Source organism: Saccopteryx bilineata, chromosome 6 (genome assembly GCF_036850765.1).
Source record: "Saccopteryx bilineata isolate mSacBil1 chromosome 6, mSacBil1_pri_phased_curated, whole genome shotgun sequence".
Taxonomy (NCBI): domain Eukaryota; kingdom Metazoa; phylum Chordata; class Mammalia; order Chiroptera; family Emballonuridae; genus Saccopteryx; species Saccopteryx bilineata.
Window position 1 is genome coordinate 124106336 of NC_089495.1, and position 14377 is coordinate 124120712.

Sequence of the window (14377 nt, forward strand, 5' to 3'; positions counted from 1 at the left end):
ATATTAAAAAACATTTTTATGTTACATTTTTTGAGTTATGCTTTTTAGAATTCTTAAAAAAGAGGGGTTAAAAAACAAACAACAAAAAAGTTAACTTTTTATATATATAGATACATTCTTAGTAAGATTTAGTAAATTCGGCAGGTCCTGGCATGAATGTGTTAAGTTTTTTCATTCTTGTGTTTATGAGAAACATGAGCCTGATGTGTCCTAGAGATTTCTTCAATGTTTGGGCATATCTTTGAAAGGCAAACTCTCATTTCTTTGTCAATACATTAAAAAATTCTTCTCTTTTTACTCTTAATTGTGTTGAGGGTAGAAAAATCTTAATTCACATAAATAGGATGTTGAAAATTGTAGTAAAATGTTCAAAGCTTTTTTAGATATTGCCACATATTCTTCTTTTATAGAAATCCAAAAGGTTTCAAGAGACTATTCCTTATGTTTAATCATCAATCCACAATCAGTGGATATAGCTGCCAGTTTTTCTTCTGTTAATGTTAAATCAAAATCACTTGAAGCTTCCATGAATGGGTTTCTAATACAATTGTATTGCTCAGTGTTAAGTGATGGGAAATGCTATAAATTAAATTCTGCCCATCAGCCTTCAAGTCCTATTTTATTTACACTTAACTTTTGCTCACTTCCAGAATCGAATTCTTCAATATCACGCTTCTTTTTGAGAAATCTATCCATTTTATTTGGGTGTATTTATCTAAAAATAATATAATGATGTGTTAATAATAAATATAATAATGATGTGTTAACCTAAAGAGTGGTATTTCATAATGAAATGGTATAATAGAGTAACTATATTTATTTTTATATCTGGGCACATGCCACGAACCAGCACAGCTAGTAATTCCAGGTCCCGAGTGGGAATGGTGCAGAATTAAGAAAATACGGGCTTGATCAGGCAGTGGTGCAGTGGATAGAGCGTCGGACTGGGATGTAGAGAACCCGGGTTCGAGACCCCAAGTTTGCCAGCTTGAGCACAGGCTCATCTGGTTTGAGCAAAGCTCACCAGCTTGGATCCAAGGTCACTGGCTCGAGCAAGGGGTTACTCAGTCTGCTGTAACCCCACGGTCAAGGCACATATGAGAAAGCAATCAATGAATAATGAAGGTGTTGAAACGAAAAACTGATGATTGATGCTTCTCATCTCTCTGCATTCCTGTCTGTCTGTCCCTATCTATCCCTCTCTCTGACTCTCTCTGTCCCTGTAAAAAAAGAAAGAGAAAAGAAAATATGGGGTCGGGAGGGCCCTGTAATAGCTGCTGGCAAGAACAAAGTGTGCTCAAAAACCACATCTTGCTTTATTTATAGGGCAAAGTGAGCCATTAGCAAATCAATGAGATCTTTGATCATGTTTCCAAGGCAACCCAAGAATTTTACCAAGTGCAAAGAAACCCCACCATACATATCATCTTAACTTTACACCAAACAAAGGATAGAAGGAACTTGCCTCCAGTCTTTCCGGGGAACATGGGGGGTAATGTAAACAACCCAGCACCACAGCTTAACAGCCTTTTGCAACCTAATCAGGCAAGTGAGGTGGGGGGTTAGGCAGACTGTCATCTTACAGCCAATTCCCCACACCTCTGTCCCCCAAAAAATCTAAACCCCAAAAACCCTGTTGGTTTTTTGGTCCCCAACAGGCACATATTTCTCTGGAATACCATAGGGCACAGCTGGAAATCTTCTAGGGTGCACCAGTGCACCCTGGTGCACACTTTGAGAATTGCTGGGCTAGAGGTATACGTTACTCTCATGACTTCAGAGTGAGTCCGAGTATAGGAATTCTTGATGAAGGTACGTAAACATTGTTTTCTTAGGTTTTTAGATAAATTCTGTCTTATTTGCTCTGTGTGGCAAGTGGCCCCAGACACTCTTTCAGAGAATTCTAGGAATTATAGTCATAGCTAAACTATGACCAGATGACCCAGTTGTCCTTGTAAGCCAGAAAACTCCTGCATTCTTCTCTTTCCACTCTCCACAGAAAGGAGGGGGTAAGAAGCCTGACTTTTCCTCCTCAAAATGGCGCCACCGATACTAAGTTTTACAGTTCCCTGGCATTTTATCACAGGATAACCGAAGGCCAGAGGTTAGTGATACAGAGCTGCCAGGTGGCAGAGCCAGAATCAGAACCCTGAGTGGATGCTCCCAACACTACCAAGCCTCTCTCCAGAGAAGTATTCCAAGCAGGAATGCTGGACTTAACAGAACAAAACAGGTTGCCCCCCCCCAGAAGTGGGCGCCCGCTTGTGTTACCGGACAGAGTGGCAGAGCCAGTGGTCTTTGAGTGGGCGGAAAGCCCGCCTGATTATGCTAGCAGCTCTGACTGACTGAGCCTTACCCAGAGCCCTGTGCTGAGTGGAAATAGAGTGGGGAGTTGCCAGCTCTTTGAGCCTCTTACTATCCAGGCAGAGGCAGCAGCAACCCCATAGCTGGATTATCAGGCTACTAATTGAGGAAGAAAAGACTAGGAGAAAGGCTCCAGGAACACGGACTCTCTCACTGTCGGAGCCTATAAATGCTAATGAGCCTCGACTCCCACAAGACTAAAGCACAATACATGACATTGCCATAGAGACTCATCAACTGCAAGCCTCTACCTGAGCGTGCCAAAGGGGCAGAACCCGGGGTACAGAGTCACCGACCAGGAAGAGGGAGAGAAAAGAAAAAGCAAGAAGATAACCTCTCAAAGTCAAGAATAATCTGCAGACTTTATAACCTATCCCATTTTATTATATTTGTTCGTTTGTTTCTCTTATCTTCATTCTTGATACTTTTTTTTTCTTCCTCCAATTTGGCCGATTAACTCTCTACTGGTCTTACTCTCTCCTCTCCTTGAACTACACTACCCATAAGTGTTACATCTCCCATTATCTTTTCTCTTCTCTTCCTTTCTCTCTATGAGGGTTGCACTCCAAAACCCTTAACTCTCTCTCTCTCTCCTTTCTTTTTTCTTCTTTTAGTGGTTCCCTCTTTTTTTTCTCTCTCTCTCTTTCTTTTCTCCCTCTATATTAGTTTCTTCCTTTCTCCTTTACATCTCCTCTCATTCAAACCTCAATAACAAACAAATTATCTTATCTGGGACTCAAACCTATGTTTGTGGCATTTTGGGGGGTTTTTACTTCACCTTTTTAACTCACTAGCAGTGCTCCCATCCCTGGCTCTCCATATTATCTAGTTCTTGTTCCACTAAATACAATAGTAAGTTTTTAATTTGTCCCCCCATTTTTCCGTTTTCCTCTTATTCCTCTCATCATAACTCTTAGACAACCAACACCTAAAAGCAAATCATTTTATTCTTGACCCAAATTTTTTCCTTATTTGCTTTTTGTGGGTCCATACGCTCTTTTTTTTTTCTTTTTTTTCTTTTTTTTTTTTCCTTTTTTTTTTCTTTTTTTCTTTTTTGCCCCTTTATTACTTTTCCCAAATTCAGGCCCTCCATCACAGGCATTGTTTGTTATAACTCACAGTCCACCACAAGATTTTCTCAAGAAAGAGGGGAGAGGAGAGGAGAGGAAAAAAGGAGGGGGGGAATAATTTCCTTTTTTAAAAAATTTTTATTTTATTTTTCTTTATTTCATTATTAATTTTTTTTAAAAAAAAACAACTCTTTTCGATTTTTTATTTATTTTTTATTTTTTTTAACTTTTTATTCTTTATTAAATCTCATTAATACTATCAACAAAACCACCCTCAGATGCCATTAAGGAAGAGAAAATCGAATATCATGGATACAAAAGAAAGAGAGGTAACACAGCTAGATGAGGAAAAATCTATGGAGAAAAAATTTAATATATTGGAAACCTTGGAGCTAAATGACAGAGAATTCAAGATAGAAATCCTAAAAATCCTCCGAGATATACAAGAAAACACAGAAAGGCAATATAGAGAGCTCAGAAAACAACTCAATGAACACAAAGAATATATGTCCAAGGAAATTGAAACTATAAAAACAAATCAAACAGAGATGAAAAACTCAATTCACGAGCTGAAAAACGAAGTAACAAGCTTAGCTAATAGAACAGGTCAGATAGAAGAGAGGATTAGTGAAATAGAAGACAAGCAACTTGAGGCACAACAGAGAGAAGAAGAAAGAGACTCAAAAATTAAAAAAAATGAGAATAATAGGTATATCAGAGGGAGAAGAGAGAGAAAATGGAATGGAGAACATACTCAAACAAATAATAGATGAGAACTTCCCAAGCCTGTGGAAAGAACTAAAGCCTCAAGTTCAAGAAGCAAACAGAACTCCAAGTTTTCTTAACCCCAACAAACCTACTCCAAGGCATATCATAATGAAATTGACACAAACCAACAGCAAAGAAAAAATTCTCAAGGCAGCCAGGGAAAAGAAGAATACAACATATAAAGGAAGGCCCATTAGATTATCATCAGATTTCTCAGCAGAAACTCTACAAGCTAGAAGAGAGTGGACCCCAATATTTAAAGTCCTGAAAGAGAGGAACTTTCAGCCACGAATACTATACCCATCAAAGCTATCCTTCAAATACGAAGGAGAAATAAAAACATTCACAGATACAGAAAAGATGAGGGAATTTATCATGAGAAAACCCCCACTCCAGGAAATACTAAAGGGGGTTCTCCAATCAGATACAAAGAACAAAAAAAAACAGAGCCACAAGTAAAAGCTCCAAGAAGAACACAATAAAACCAAATTTAAACTGTGACAACAACAAAAAGAAAGAGGGGGAGAAGACGGAGATTAACAGTAGCAAAGGACGATGGAGTGCAAAAGTACTCACAAAATAGTTCGCTACAATGAACAGGGTAGGGACCCTTTTCATTACTCAAAGGTAACCACCATTGAAAAAACCACCACAGAAGCACATGAGATAAAAAAGATAGCAACAGAGGAAAGATGTATGGAATACAACCAAATAAAAACAAAAGATAGAAAAACAAAAGAGAAGGATCAAACAAGACACGAAACTAACAGAAAGCAAGATATAAAATGGCAATAGGGAACTCACAAGTGTCAATAATTACACTAAATGTAAACGGATTAAACTCACCAATAAAAAGGCACAGAGTAGCAGAATGGATTAAAAAAGAAAATCCAACTGTATGCTGCCTACAGGAAACTCATCTAAGTAACAAGGATAAAAACAAATTCAAAGTGAAAGGCTGGAAAACAATACTCCAAGCAAATAACATCCAAAAAAAAGCAGGTGTAGCAATACTCATATCGGATAATGCTGACTACAAGACAGGAAAAGTACTCAGAGACAAAAATGGCCATTTCATAATGGCTAAGGGGACACTGAATCAAGAAGACATAACAATTCTTAATATATATGCACCAAACCAAGGAGCACCAAAATATATAAGACAGCTACTTATTGATCTTAAAACAAAAACTGACAAAAATACAATCATACTTGGAGACCTCAATACACCGCTGACGGCTCTAGATCGGTCATCCAAACAGAGAATCAACAAAGACATAGTGGCCTTAAACAAAACACTAGAGCACCTGGATATGATAGACATCTACAGGACATTTCATCCCAAAGTGACTGAGTATACATTTTTCTCCAGTGTACATGGATCATTCTCAAGAATTGACCATATGTTGGGCCACAAAAACAACATCAGCAAATTCAGAAAAATTGAAGTTGTACCAAGCATATTTTCTGATCATAAAGCCTTGAAACTAGAATTCAACTGCAAAAAAGAGGAAAAAAATCCCACAAAAATGTGGAAACTAAACAACATACTTTTAAAAAATGAATGGGTCAAAGAAGAAATAAGTGCAGAGATCAAAAGATATATACAGACTAATGAAAATGACAATACGACATATCAGAATCTATGGGATGCAGCAAAAGCAGTGATAAGAGGGAAGTTCATATCGCTTCAGGCATATATGAACAAACAAGAGAGAGCCCAAGTGAACCACTTAACTTCCCACCTTAAGGAACTAGAAAAAGAAGAACAAAGACAACCCAAAACCAGCCGAAGAAAGGAGATAATAAAAATCAGAGCAGAAATAAATGAATTAGAGAACAGAAAAACTATAGAAAAAATTAATAGAACAAGAAGCTGGTTCTTTGAAAAGATCAACAAAATTGACAAACCCTTGGCAAGACTTACCAAGGAAAAAAGAGAAAGAACTCATATAAACAAAATCCAAAATGAAAGAGGAGAAATCACCACGGACACTGTAGATATACAAAGAATTATTGTAGAATACTATGAAAAACTTTATGCCACTAAATTCAACAACCTAGAAGAAATGGATAAATTCCTAGAAAAATACAACCTTCCTAGACTGAGTCAAGAAGAAGCAGAAAGCCTAAACAGACCTATCAGTAGAGAAGAAATAGAAAAAACCATTAAAAACCTCCCCAAAAATAAAAGTCCAGGCCCTGACGGCTATACCAGCGAATTTTATCAAACATTCAAAGAAGACTTGGTTCCTATTCTACTCAAAGTCTTCCAAAAAATTGAAGAAGAAGCAATACTTCCAAACACATTTTATGAGGCCAACATAACCCTCATCCCAAAACCAGGCAAGGATGGCACAAAAAAAGAAAACTACAGACCAATATCTCTAATGAATACAGATGCTAAAATACTAAACAAAATACTAGCAAATCGAATACAACAACATATTAAAAAAATAATACATCATGATCAAGTGGGATTCATCCCAGAATCTCAAGGATGGTTCAACATACGTAAAACGGTTAACGTAATACACCATATCAACAAAACAAAGAACAAAAACCACATGATCTTATCAATAGATGCAGAAAAGGCTTTCGATAAAATACAACACAATTTTATGTTTAAGACTCTCAACAAAATGGGTATAGAAGGAAAATATCTCAACATGATAAAGGCCATATATGATAAACCATCAGCTAACATCATATTAAATGGCACTAAACTGAAGGCTTTCCCCCTTAAATCAGGAACAAGACAGGGTTGTCCACTCTCTCCACTCTTATTTAATGTGGTACTAGAGGTTCTCGCCACAGCAATCAGACAAGACAAAGAAATAAAAGGCATCCATATCGGAAAAGAAGAAGTAAAGGTATCACTTTTTGCAGATGATATGATCCTATACATCGAAAACCCCAAAGAATCCACAAAAAGACTACTAGAAACAATAAGCCAATACAGTAAGGTCGCAGGATACAAAATTAACATACAGAAGTCAATAGCCTTTCTATATGCCAACAATGAAACAACTGAGAAGGAACTCAAAAGAATAATCCCCTTCACGATTGCAACAAAAAAAATAAAATACTTAGGAATAAACATAACAAAGAATGTAAAGGACTTATATAATGAAAACTATAAACCATTGTTAAGGGAAATCGAAAAAGATATAATGAGATGGAAGAATATACCTTGTTCTTGGCTAGGAAGAATAAATATAATCAAGATGGCTATATTACCCAAAGCAATATACAAATTTAATGCAATTCCCATCAAACTTCCAATGACGTTTTTTAAAGAAATAGAGCAAAAAATCATCAGATTTATATGGAACTATAAAAAACCCCGAATAGCCAAAGCAATCCTAAAGAAAAAGAATGAAGCTGGGGGCATAACAATACCTGACTTCAAACTCTATTATAGGGCCACGACAATCAAAACAGCATGGTATTGGCAGAAAAATAGACACTCAGACCAATGGAACAGAATAGAAAGTCCAGAAATAAAACCACATATATATAGTCAAATAATTTTTGATAAAGGGGCCAACAACACACAATGGAGAAAAGAAAGCCTCTTCAATAAATGGTGCTGGGAAAACTGGAAAGCCACATGCAAAAGAATGAAACTGGACTACAGTCTCTCTCCCTGTACAAAAATTAACTCAAAATGGATCAAAGATCTAAACATAAGACCTGAAACAATTAAGTACATAGAAGAAGACATAGGTACTCAACTCATGGACCTGGGTTTTAAAGAGCATTTTATGAATTTGACTCCAATGGCAAGAGAAGTGAAGGCAAAAATTAATGAATGGGACTACATCAGACTAAGAAGTTTTTGCTCAGCAAGAGAAACTGATAACAAAATAAACAGAAAGCCAACTAAATGGGAAATGATATTTTCAAACAACAGCTCAGATAAGGGCCTAATATCCAAAATATACAAAGAACTCATAAAACTCAACAACAAACAAACAAACAATCCAATAAAAAAATGGGAAGAGGATATGAATAGACACTTCTCCCAAGAAGAAATACAAATGGCCAACAGATATATGAAAAGATGCTCATCTTCTTTAGCTATTAGAGAAATGCAAATCAAAACGGCAATGAGATACCACCTCACACCTGTTCGATTAGCTGTTATTAGCAAGTCAGGTAATAGCAAATGTTGGAGAGGCTGTAGAGAAAAAGGAACCCTCATACACTGTTGGTGGGAATGTAAAGTAGTACAACCATTATGGAAGAAAGTATGGTGGTTCCTCAAAAAACTGCAAATAGAACTACCTTATGACCCAGCAATCCCTCTACTGGGTATATATCCCCAAAACTCAGAAACATTGATACGTAAAGACACATGCAGCCCCATGTTTATTGCAGCATTGTTCACAGTGGCCAGGACATGGAAACAACCAAAAAGCCCATCAATAGATGACTGGATAAAGAAGATGTGGCACATATACACTATGGAATACTACTCAGCCATAAGAAATGATGACATCGGAACATTTACAGCAAAATGGTGGGATCTTGATAACATGATACGAAGCGAAATAAGTAAATCAGAAAAAACCAGGAACTGTATTATTCCATACGTAGGTGGGACATAATACTGAAACTAAGAGACATTGACAAGAGTGTGGTGGTTACGGGGGGGAGGGGGGAATGGGAGAGGGATAGGGGGTGGGGAGGGGCACAAAGAAAACAAGATAGAAGGTGACAGAGGACAATCTGACTTTGGGTGGTGGGTATGCAACATAATTGAACGACAAGATAACCTGGACTTGTTATCTTTGAATATATGTATCCTGATTTATTGATGTCACCCCATTAAAAAAATAAAATTATATAAAAAAAAAAACAAAAACAAAAACAGGTTGCCCAATTAAGTTGGAATTTCAGATCCACAATGGATAATTTTTTAGTATAACTGTTGTAAGGTAGTCAGCAATGGGGGAAGGTCACGTGAGGAACCCAGACCCTGGAACTTTGGCTAGAGCTGCCCACAACCATGCACACCAAAAGAAACTTTCTGGGAGTCCCTTTGGAAAACAGGGACCGTCTGCCAGGCAGTGAGATTTCACCACATCATATTAGCTCGACCACCCTAGAGTCCCTTTAAATATCCCCCACACCGTTTCATCCATGCAACTTCCCTGGCCTCTGTTCCCGGGACCAGGGAACCTCATCAGGTGGGAAGTGCTCTGTACTAAATAAAGCTTTTACTTATCCACACTTTGTGGCTACGCCCCTTCCTGCTTCCTCGGCGGGGAAAAATACCTTACATTTAGTGCCGAAACCCGGGAGGAGTCAGAAGCTCTCTCCCTTTCCCCTACAAGAAAGAACCAGGACTCCTCACATTCCACCCACTTTGGCACACGGTGCGGTAAGTCCCCCGCCTCCAGCCTCCCCTCAGTTCTTTCTGCCGAGACTCCCTGTCCAAAACTGCAGCTGCGTCAGGGACCTCTTTTCCATTTTGTTCCGAGTGCGTGTGTGCCCATGGAGATGTCCCGAGCACATCCACTTTACTTATCCATCCTATGGCCAGAGCTTGAGTTGCAGGAAGCCAATGCTGAACTCTGACCACTCCAAGAACTGAGGATGGCTGTGGGGGTACAGGAATCTAAACCTAATCCAAAAACACTCCTGGAGTTGCCTTATCCAAAATCTCTCCCTCCCTAAAGAAGAAGAAACTGTTCTTCTCTGCTGTGGCCAGGCCACAGAACCCACTGGATAATCAAACCAGGTAGCCTCCTGAAGGGACTTTTGGTTTTAACACCCTCACCAATTTAACTATCGCCAAAAGAACTGGGAACTGGTTGGAGATCCCTTACATTCAAGGCTTCTAGTTATTCATGCTCCCGTCCTATACTCTGTGCCGCCTGCTACATGGCACAGGCCCTTTTTGGCCAGAGAAACCTCACCTAAACCCTCCACTCTTGATCTTTCCACCTTCGCCCGACCCCTTACTCTCTCCCCCTCCTGCCTGACCCCCGGGGGCACCCCTCTCTCGGGACCCCTTTCTGGTCCCCCTGTGGACCTCTTCCGCTTGGGTCTCTTCCCTCCAAGAGCTCCCTCCCCTCCCTTCTCAGGATCCTGTTTCACATTCACCCGCATATACCAGACTCTCTTTCTCCTCCCCAGCTGGCCAGGGGCCCCTCCCTTCTCCTCTGTGTTCTTTAGCTCCTCTGTCAGGCTATTCTCAGCCTGCCATTGGCCCTTACACCGGTTTGCAGGATGCCCAACCCTAATCTTCTTACAGGAAGGCCTGGCCCTATCCTGCCTCTGGCTCTGGTGTTTCTGGCCAGATCTGGGTGCTGGGCTCCCCAGGAGCCCCCCTCCTTTTATTCTAAACCACAAACCCCTATCTGAGACCTGTGAACATGACATTTAAAGTTTTTAATGGTCCGGAGAAACAGGCCAAGGCTACTCACCAGGCTCGCATACAGCAGAAGGTAACACTCCAAACCCAGGCTCTTGTGGCAGCCCTGAGGCCAGCAGAGCAATAGGAGCAAGGCTCAGGAAGTGCCCAACCCAAGTCCAAGCCACAAAGAGTGTTGGGAGCCGATCAACAACTGCTGGCTGACAAGGTCACAGCAGAAGATCCACAACTGCTGGCTGACAAGGTCACAGCAGAAGAAGATCAAAAACTGCTGATTGACAAAGTCACAGCAGAGAAGACCAATGGCTGCTGGTTGACAAAGTCACCACAGTGAAGACCAATGGCTGCGGGTTGACAAAGTCACCACAAAGGAAAGGCACAACGATACTTCCCCCTTTGATCTTTTGAATTAATCTGGCCTTATATCCCCCCTTTTCTGGGTGTGTGCTATTATTTATGGCACAGGGATAATAGTACTGTGCTTTCCCTGTAGATTCGTAGTAATTTCTTTGGAAATGAGACAGAGGGTGTGAGTTCCACAGAAAAGCCTGTAAGCCCCTTGAACTGGGCTCATAGACATAAGAGGCTGGCTATGATATCCCTCGTAAAGGGTTAAGTTTGTAGGAGAATTTCTTCTTATTAGTCATGTTAGAAAGAATAGATTGTGACTTATGAATAGGTAGGAAACAGTAACTATACACAGAGCACCTTTCAGCCTTCACTTAATTCATCACTTTACCTCCCTAGCCTTTTCATGTGGTAAAGTAGAGAAACTTTCCTTTCTTCTTGCATACCTGACCTGCAGGTGGTGGAACACTCTGAGAAGAATAAAGTTAGAACTTAACTAGTGTATGAATATAGTAAATAAATAAAATTTGACTAGACAATAGAATCTTAGGTAAGGTGTAGTGGAATAATCCATTGCATGGCCTTGGATGGGAACACAGCCAACAAGAAAAGAATGTTTTGCTAAGAGAATTGTTTTGTGACTTGAAGGCGGGTCACTGAAACAGGTCTATGTGACTAAAGGCAGTTGCTGGGCTTTTCTCAGTAAAATATTCTCATAAAATATTTGTACTTTCCAAGGTTATCCCTTCAGATAAGGAGAGGAATGTGGTGGAATCCATAGAAGCAATAGCAATTAATGCCTTCTGATATTATGTTGCTACTAAGCTATCTTGCAGGTGCACTTTATGTATCTTTAAGCAAAAGTTACTCTTGATGTTATGCCAATTTCTCAGTAAACAAGCCTTTTGAAGTCTTGTGAATAATTAGGACACTGCATGAACTCAGGGCCATTTGCCTGAGCAAGCGGTGGTCCTTTGCTAGTCCTTGATGATTTCGTCTGCTAATCTCTCTCTCTGCGCCCCAGACTCACAACAACAGTAAGGTAGAGTTATTAATTAGTACTAATCTTTTAGAAGTTTGTACCAATATTGTTATTGCTATTCAAGTTATTGTATAACTGTACTTTGAATGATTTACCACCTGATTTATAGCTTATAGATATGAATTAACTGTTACCTGGAAATATGTAACCATAGTGAAACAAAAACAATGATTAATCAATGTATTCAAAATACCATGTGATTGTAACTTAGTGTGTGTGTGTATAAAAAGAAAGCTAGACCAGCATTTGGCAGAGATGCCTGGCAGTAAATGCTAATGAGAGAATAAAGAGAAAATAAAGAATTCAGCTCTCTCACTCGATTCGCGCTGACGCCATCTCTTCCTGTGGGACCCCTGGATTCCCCCCGGGGCTGGACCCCGGCAAAAGAGGAATCCCACCAGCAGTTGCTTTAAGTGTGGCAAGGAGGGCCATTGGTCCCAGCAGTGTCCCTGCCCGCGACCACCCACTGAGCCCTGTCCTGATCCTGACTGCAAGCAGCCTGGTCACTGGTGGAATGATTGTCCCTTTGGGCAACAGGCTTTTCCTCAGCACCTCTACGTGGAGGACAAAATACCCAAATGGAAGGCCAAGACATCCAGGCGGGCCCGTTGTTCAAACTCCTAGGACACGGCCTGGACTCGGAGAACCCAGGGTCAGGTAAGTCCATCTCATTTCTTGTGGACACGAGAGCTGCCTTCTCTGTTTTGCCCTCACACTCTGGACTTCTAGTTCCCTCACAGGTCTCGGTTATGGGAATGGATGGGACCCCTTCCTTTCCCCTTTGTACGCCACTCCTGACATGCAATTTGGCCTCAAGCTTGGCCCTATACAGGACCGCTGACAGAACCACTGCCACTGGGCCCTACCTATCTCCAGCTCGCCAAAAGGTTGGGCCCTGCAGACCCTCCCGTTGCTTCTGTCCCTCCCACCAGGAACCTGCCACCAGAGTGAGCTGAAGCAGGGAGCTATGCTGTTCAGTAAGACTGGGCTGATAAAAGAAGCTTCAATCTCCTCAACTATCTGTGAGAAAAATTAAGTAAGAATCTGTCCTCCTACAACCTGCTTAACTCCTAATGGCAGCCACCCATTCTTACCTAGGCTGCCTCTATCCTAAATCTTCTTCTAATCATATTTGCTCCTCTTTTTTAAATCCTTACAGAACCACATCCACGAAGTTTCTCTAGTCTAACAGGTCTAACAGCTGTTCCTCCCGACTCCAGTCAAAGCCACCACCTTCCCATCTCTCCTCCCCACGAAGCCCCTAATCAGCAGGAAGTAGCCAGACAAATAAACAGCGCCCCTAATTAACACAAAAGATCGGAATGTAAGGTGGTCAGCAATGGGGGGAGGTCCTGTGAGGAACCCAGACCTGGGAACTTTGGCTAGAGCTGCCCACAACCATGCACACCAAAAGAAACTTCCCAGGAGCCCTTTGGAAAAGAGTGACCGTCTGCCAGGCAGTGAGATTTCACCACGTCATATTAGCTCGACCACCCTAGGGACCCTTTAAATATCTCCCACGCAGTTTTATCCGTGCGACTTTCCTGGCCTCTGTGTCCTCCAGACCAGGGAACCTCGTCAGGTGGGATGCACTCTGTACTAAATAAAGCTTTTACTTATCCACACTTCGTGGCTACGCCCCTTCCTTCTTCCTCGGTGGGGAAAAATACCTTACAACTATATTCCTAATTATTGCATGGGACACACTTATACTTAAAAAAATTATTTGTTGTGGATCTGAAATTCAAACTAACAAACTATTCTGTATTCTATCTAACAACCTTAATTTCAAAGTAGTGTTTCTACATGGGCCCTGTGAAAGGAAGGCTGGGGGACAGGGACGCTTCCAGCATGATGTGATGTGTAAGGTGAAGGTCAGGATTTCCCGAGTCCCTCTGGCTTGGGAACAGTGGATGTGATACAATGGGGGGGGGGGGGGGCGGGCGCCTGTGGCTAACCGAAGAGTGCCTGACCCACTTAAAGGAAGAATGCAAGACTGCTGGTTTGTGGCTGCCACTGTAGAAAGTAGAGGGCTGATGATAGTGTTCAAGTCAAGGAAGGTGATGATCACATAACTTCAAAGATTCTGATATTTCCTCAGCTCCAGCAAATTCTTCCCTGGTTGTGTCGTTAGATGCAAAGTAGCAATGGTGCTCCTTGCTTCCTCTGCTGCCCACTAAACCACTGAGATGTAGGGAACTTATCAGATGCTCAATTTTTGGCAGAATAGGATTTCCAGCAGATGTCCCAATAGGCAAGAAGTCAGCCTTCACCTTCAAATAACCCCCGTCCTGAGCTCTCTCCTTCCTGCCACCTGGGGTGGTGAAAAGAGCACAGGTTTGAACCTGGCGCTGCCAAGTCTTGGCTGGCGGAGCTTGGGAAAATAACTCAACTTCTCTG

At 40.9% G+C, this 14377-nt stretch overlaps 1 long non-coding RNA gene across 2 annotated transcripts; it reads left to right on the forward strand.

The window, feature by feature from the left end:
- Nucleotides 1-11904: 11904 nt before the first annotated feature.
- Nucleotides 11905-13595, forward strand: LOC136308464 (uncharacterized). Of its 2 annotated transcripts, XR_010726110.1 has the most exons (4): nucleotides 11905-11977; nucleotides 12515-12634; nucleotides 12910-13013; nucleotides 13137-13595. It is a non-coding gene; the product is annotated as an uncharacterized lncRNA (long non-coding RNA). The 2 variants fall into 2 exon arrangements; XR_010726109.1 differs by lacking the exon at nucleotides 11905-11977 and having other exon boundaries at nucleotides 12224-12634.
- The last annotated feature ends 782 nt before the right edge of the window (nucleotides 13596-14377 follow it).